Here is a 6,178-nt window from a genome sequence, read left to right as displayed (position 1 = left end):
AAACCACAGAGCCTAGGACTTGCCGATCAGAAGGTTGGCGGTTCGAATCCCCGCAACGGGGTGAGCTCCCGTTGCTCGGTCCCTGCTCCTGCCAACCTAGCAGTTCGAAAGCACGTCAAAGTGCAAGTAGATAAATAGGTACCGCTCCAGCGGGAAGGTAAACAGCATTTCCGTGCACTGCTCTGGTTCGCCAGAAGCGGCTTAGTCATGCTGGCCACATGACCCGGAAGCTGTATGCTGGCTCCCTCGGCCAATAAAGCGAGATGAGCGCTGCAACCCCAGAGTCGGCCACGACTGGACCTAATGGTCAGGGGTCCATTTACCTTTACCTTCCTATTAGATCCTGTTGGATTGTTGAATGTTGCTTTGTTTCATATAAGTTATTGGCTGCAGGAGCTTCCTGCAGCCAATCAGAAGCAGCGCTTTGTTTTCCAAACTTTTTGGAAGTCGGATGGACTTCCGGAACGGATTCCATTTGACTTCCGAGGTACGACCGTACTGGGGATTAGAGGACAGTTATGTCGCGTGAGGGCTCTGGATTAAAGCCTTCCATGCCCTTGGGAATCAGAGGATCCTACATCCATCCCTCTCTCCAGTCCATCCCTTACGACTCTCAGCCTTCCACTTATTCCGCCCCCCCTTCTCTATAATCCTCACTGCGTAATCTATAAACCACTTGCACACAAGCCTGTTTACTTCCAACTGGTACCTGATGGCTTCCCATTTTCAGCTGTGCTTCTGTACTCCGGAACAAACAAAAAAAAATTCCCCTGCATGGGTTATGTGCTGCATGTCTGAAAGCGCACACCAACACACACGAGTGTCCACCGTGCCTGCAGACCCTCCAAGTGTCCCTATTTTCCAGGGATTTACAGAAGCCATCCCGGGTTCTGATTTGATTTTGGAATGTCTCGCTTTTCCCTGGGACCTCCCTATTTTCATCGGGGAAATGCTAGAAGGTATGTAGCTATCCGTCACTCCCCCCCCCCCAGACCTGTACAGGGAAGTTTTTAAATGTTTAATAATTTATTATGTTTTTTTTAAGGGACGCGAGTGGCGCTGTGTGTTAAACCACAGAGCCTAGGACTTGCTGATCAGAAGGTGGGCGGTTCAAAACCCTGCAACCCTGCTCCTGCCAACCTAGCAGTTCGAAAGCACGTCAAAGGGCAAGTAGATAAATAGGTACCGCTCCGGAGGGAAGGTAAACGGTGTTCCCGTGTGCTGCTCTGGTTCGCCAGAAGCGGCTTAGTCATGCTGGCCACATGACCCAGAAGCTGTACGCCGGCTCCCTTGGCCAGTAAAGCGAGATGAGCACCACAACCCCAGAGTCGCTCACGACTGGACCTAATGGTCAGGGGTCCCTTTACCTTTAGCTTTATGTTTTTATATATGTTGGAAGCTGCTCAGAATGGCTGGGGCAAACCAGACAGATGGGCGGGGTATAAATCATAGGATGATGATTATGATAATATTATACGAGCAAAGTCCCAACCAAAGAAGAATGGCAACTTAAACTGTTGGAATATGCACAGCTTGCAGATCTAATTTACAGAATAAGAGAACAAGAAGAACATTTGTTTAAAGAAGATTGGAAAATGTTTATTGAGGGAATTGTGTACACTTGAAAACATTGGCAGCATCAAGATGAATTCAAAAGTGTAAATAAGTTTTGATGGAAATAATAATGGAATACTGAATGCTTTAGTTTATATAAAATATGCAGGGATTTATGCTATGCAAAATGAACCATGGAAAGAGAAGAAGGGAAGTCACTGATATTTCAAGGTTGTCTAAATGAATATTCAAAGCTGTAAAACAGAAAACTTCATAAAAATTATATTAAAAAGTAAAAATAAAAATGTTGAAGGGTATGTGCCTGACTGTGGTGGCGGTGCAAATCCTAACAGAAGCGCAGCTGATGATTCTCTCCCAGCCCCCCAGCCCTGCAGACCTTGAAACCTCCCCACGGCATGAAACATCCAAGGGGCCTCTTGTTGGCTTTTCAGAGAGGAGGGAGAAAGAAGCCTGGATCCCTAAAAGCTTGTGTTCAGGGAAGTTTTTACGTGTGACATTTTAATGTATTTTTAATCTTTGTTGGAAGCCGCCCAGAGTGGCTGGGGAAGCCCAGCCAGATGGGCGGGGTACAAATAATAAATTATTATTATTATTATTATTATTATTATTATTACTATTACTATTATTGTGTGTTGTGTTGGGCAGATCCCAGAAGAATCTGCTGCAGAGGCTGCCTCGCTATGGGGCAAAGTGGGGCCAGGGTTTGGCTCCCTAAACACTCTCAGCCGGCTACCCCTAACCCCCCCCCACCCCACATTTTCTCCCCATTCAAAGCCTGGGATCCCGGAATCTCCCCCTCCTCACCCCTCCCTTTCAGGTCCTCCTAGGCACCCAACCTCTGCAGCCCAGGGACCCCCACCCTTCAAATAGACATTGGGGGGCGGCTCACCAGATCCCAGGAGGGGCCACCGATGCAGCGCTTGGGGGAGACAGAAGAAGCTTCCCTACAGGAGAGGTGGGTTGGTGGGGGGGTGGAGATGCACTTCCGGTATGAGACCACCCTCCCCTTTCTCTCTAGGAATCCTCTCCACTGCCCCTTCCTCTCTAGGAATCCTCTCCACTTCCCCTTCCTCTCTAGGAATCCTCTCTACTTCCCCTTCCTCTCTAGGAATCCAGCTCAAGTTCATTTTAACCCTTTAGGATGTTCAGCAGCCTCTTGAAGCCTCTTGATCAGGGGTCAGCAACCTTTTTCAGCTGCGGGCCGGTCCACTGTCCCTCAGACCATGTGGGGGGCTGGACTATATTTTTTTTTGTGGGGGATAAACAAATTCCTATGCCCCACAAATAACCCAGAGATGCATTTGAAATAAAAAGACACAATCTACTCCTGTAAAAACACGCTGATTCCCAGACCATCCGCAGGCCGGATTTAGAAGGCGATGGGGCCGCATCCGGCCCCCGGAGCTTAGGTTGCCTACCCCTGCTCTTGATCCTTTGTTGCTGGGCGGGGGGTTATATGTAATAACAACAACAACAACTTTTATTTATACCCTGCCCTCCCCGGCCAACACCAATATAATCACAGTAAAAACATAATTGGGGGGGGGGGGGACCAATTTAAAATACAGGTTAAAATGCAATTTAAAATGAAGCCTCATTTTAAAAGTAGCCGATAGATCAAGACCATAAGGGGAGGGAAACATAAGGGTCAGACCAAACCAAAGGCCAGGCAGAACAGCTCTGTCTTGCAGGCCCTGCGGAAAGATGTCAAGTCCCGCAGGGCCCTGGTCTCGTAACATAGCGCTCCACCAAGTTGGGGCCAGTACTGAAAAGGCCCTGGCTCTAGTTGAGATCAATCTAACCACCTTGCGACCTGGGACCTCCAAAATGTTGTGATTTGTGGACCTTAAGGTCCTCCGTGGGGCATACCAGGAGAGGCGGTCCCGTGTTACGGTTTTGCTGTGTTGCAACCCGTGTTTTTCCAAAGCTGAGCTGCCCCATTTCCTCTCCCTTGGGAGCTTGTGGACTCTCCTCCCTGGAAGGTCAAAACAGAGGCTGGATGGGCATCTCAAATTGAGTTGCCATTGCTGCCTTGCAGGGGGTTGGACTAGATGACCCCCGGGATCCCTTCCACCACTTAAGATTTATCCAAGGGAGTTGCAACTTGGAAGCCCTTAATTCAGAGCATCCTCCCCAAATCACACGGATATCCTGTTGTTGTTAGTACCTGCACTATCTGGATTGCCCCAGTCACTTTGGGTGGCTTCCAACATATATAAAAACATAATACAGTGGTACCTTGGTTCTCAAACTTAATTCGTTCTGGAAGTCTGTTCCGAAACCAAAGCCTAAGTTATAATTAGAAAAATCTTGATAATTATTCATAAAAGAAACATTTTATAAGTAGTAAATAAGGAGGCCAGATACAGGATAAAGGAAGTCTTTTATTTGGTTTTTTGTATTGTTCTATGTGCTCCATGATCACTGCAGATGGTGACAGCATCCACGAAATTAAAAGATGCCTGCTTCTTGGGAGAAAAGCAATGACAAACCTAGACAGCATCTTAAAAAGCAGAGACATCACCTTGCCAACAAAGGTCCGTACAGTTAAAGCTACGGTTTTCCCAGTAGTGATGTATGGAAGTGAGAGCTGGACCATAAAGAAGGCTGATCGCCGAAGAAGTGATGCTTTTGAATTCTGGTGCTGGAGGAGACACTTGAGAGTCCCATGGACTGCAAGAAGATCAAACCTCTCCATTCTGAAGGAAATCAGCCCTGAGTGCTCACTGGAAGGACAGATCGTGAAGCTGAGACTCCAATATTTGGCCACCTCATGAGAAGAGAAGACTCCCTGGAAAAGACCCTGATGTTGGGAAAGATGGAGGGCACAAGCATGAGTCTGACCAAACTGCGGGAGGCAGTGGAAGACAGGTGTGCCTGGCGTGCTCTGGTCCATGGGGTCACGAAGAGTCAGACACGACTAAGCAACTAAACAACAACAACATTGTTGTATGTTATGTTCACTGTATGTTATGTTCACGTTTAATGAGGGTGGATTTGTGTATTGGGGAGTAGGGAGTTTGTGTTATATTGTAAATAAAATTCCAATAAAAATTAAGAAAACAAAACAAAAGCATTCCATAAGCAAGGCACACTTTCCCATAGAAAGTAATGCAAAATGACTCATTGCAAAGTACTGGAAGATTCAAGATTTACCCACTCTGGAAGAATGGCAGATGAAGGTGATAGACTATATGACGCTGGCAGAAATGACTGACAGAATCCGTGAACAGGGGAAAGAGACGGCGGAGGAGGATTGGAAGAAATTTAAAGTGTATTTAAAGAAATACTATAAAATTAATGAATGTTAAAATGTTGAGGTTCAAGTAAGAAAAGGAGATTACAGTGACATAAGATTAAGTTAAAGAGTAAGAAGGGAGAAATCATTTAAAATTAAATTGAGGATTTGCTGGAATAAATTTGAAAATTAGGATGTAGAAAGGGGAGGTTTGGGGGAGTCGGAGAAGTTAGGTTTATGGAAAAAAAGGAGATGGAATTATTCGTGTTAATTTGTGTTTTGTGTTCTATTTTTTTCTTTGTTTATTTGTTTGTTTGTATTGTCTTAAAAAATGGTGTAAAACCAATAAAAATCTATGAAAAAAAAAAGAAAGTAATGCAAAATGGATTGATGGTTTGCGCTCTGAGTGAAGCATTTCCCACACTCCAGGCACTTATAGGGTTTCTCCCCTGTGTGGATTCTCTGATGAGAATGAAGACATTTCTTCCAGTTGAAGCTCTTCCCGCACTCCAGGCATTCTTAGGGTTTCTCCCCTGTGTGATAATGGACAATTCACAGTCTCTCCCCCCCTAACCTACCTCACAATAATGTTGTGAGGGTAAAATTGAAGAGGTGTGGGTGGGGGACCACCGTCAGCCACCTTGACCTCCTTGTGGAAAGCTGGGCGGTTTAGTTTAGAAAATGTAAGTAGCATAAGGATGGATGAAAATATAAAAGGAATTCCAGTAGGGTGCAAATCATATAAATTGAAAGCATTTGCGGACGACCTGTGGAAGAACTGTGGAAGAACCCCTGGAAAATATTCCAAGGGTGCTGGGGGGGAAATGATAATTTTGGGCAAGTAGCATAAAAATTGAATAAAAAAGTTGAATAAAAACAAATATATTACTAAAGAATATGTCAGAACAAAAGAAAAATGAATAAAAAAGTTGAATAAAAACAAATATATTACTAAAGAATATGTCAGAACAAAAGAAAAATGAATTTAAGTCAAAAACAGACCTGGTAATAGAAAAGAAAGTGAAACATCTAGGGGTTTGGTTAACAACTAGAAACATAAATATTTTTAGATAGAACTATTTAAAGGTCTGGAATGATGTTAAAATGGATATGGAGATATGGGGAAAGAAAAACTTATCGTTGTGGGAAGGGTCTCTGTGATAAAAGTGAATGTATTGCCAATAATGTTGTTTTTATTCCAATCAATACCTGTGGTTAGAGGAGCGGAACACTTTAAGCAATGGAAAAAGGATATTTCTAAATTTATCTGGCAGGGGCAAAGTATAAAGTATAAATTATTAACAGATTTAAAACAAAGAGGTGGATTCTCCCTGCTGGCTTTAAAGTTACAGTTAAACAATGCTG

General features: G+C 44.4%; 2 protein-coding genes across 3 annotated transcripts in view; both read right to left on the bottom strand.

The window, feature by feature from the left end:
* LOC308469536 (uncharacterized protein) overlaps positions 1 to 2,601 on the bottom strand; it is a 12,852-nt gene extending 10,251 nt beyond the window's left edge. For both annotated transcript variants that reach the window (XM_080992130.1, XM_080992131.1), the window contains exon 1: positions 2,465 to 2,601. The gene's annotated coding sequence lies outside the window, so the exon portion shown is untranslated. The remainder of the gene's footprint in view (positions 1 to 2,464) is intronic.
* LOC308469939 (uncharacterized protein) overlaps positions 1 to 6,178 on the bottom strand; it is an 80,299-nt gene that overhangs the window by 45,066 nt on the left and 29,055 nt on the right. The window lies entirely within an intron of this gene.

Source organism: Podarcis pityusensis (genome assembly GCF_964106645.2).
Source record: "Podarcis pityusensis genome assembly, chromosome: 2".
Taxonomy (NCBI): domain Eukaryota; kingdom Metazoa; phylum Chordata; class Lepidosauria; order Squamata; family Lacertidae; genus Podarcis; species Podarcis pityusensis.
The sequence above is the reverse complement of the archived record's forward strand: the minus strand, read 5'-3'. Positions and strand labels throughout refer to the sequence as shown.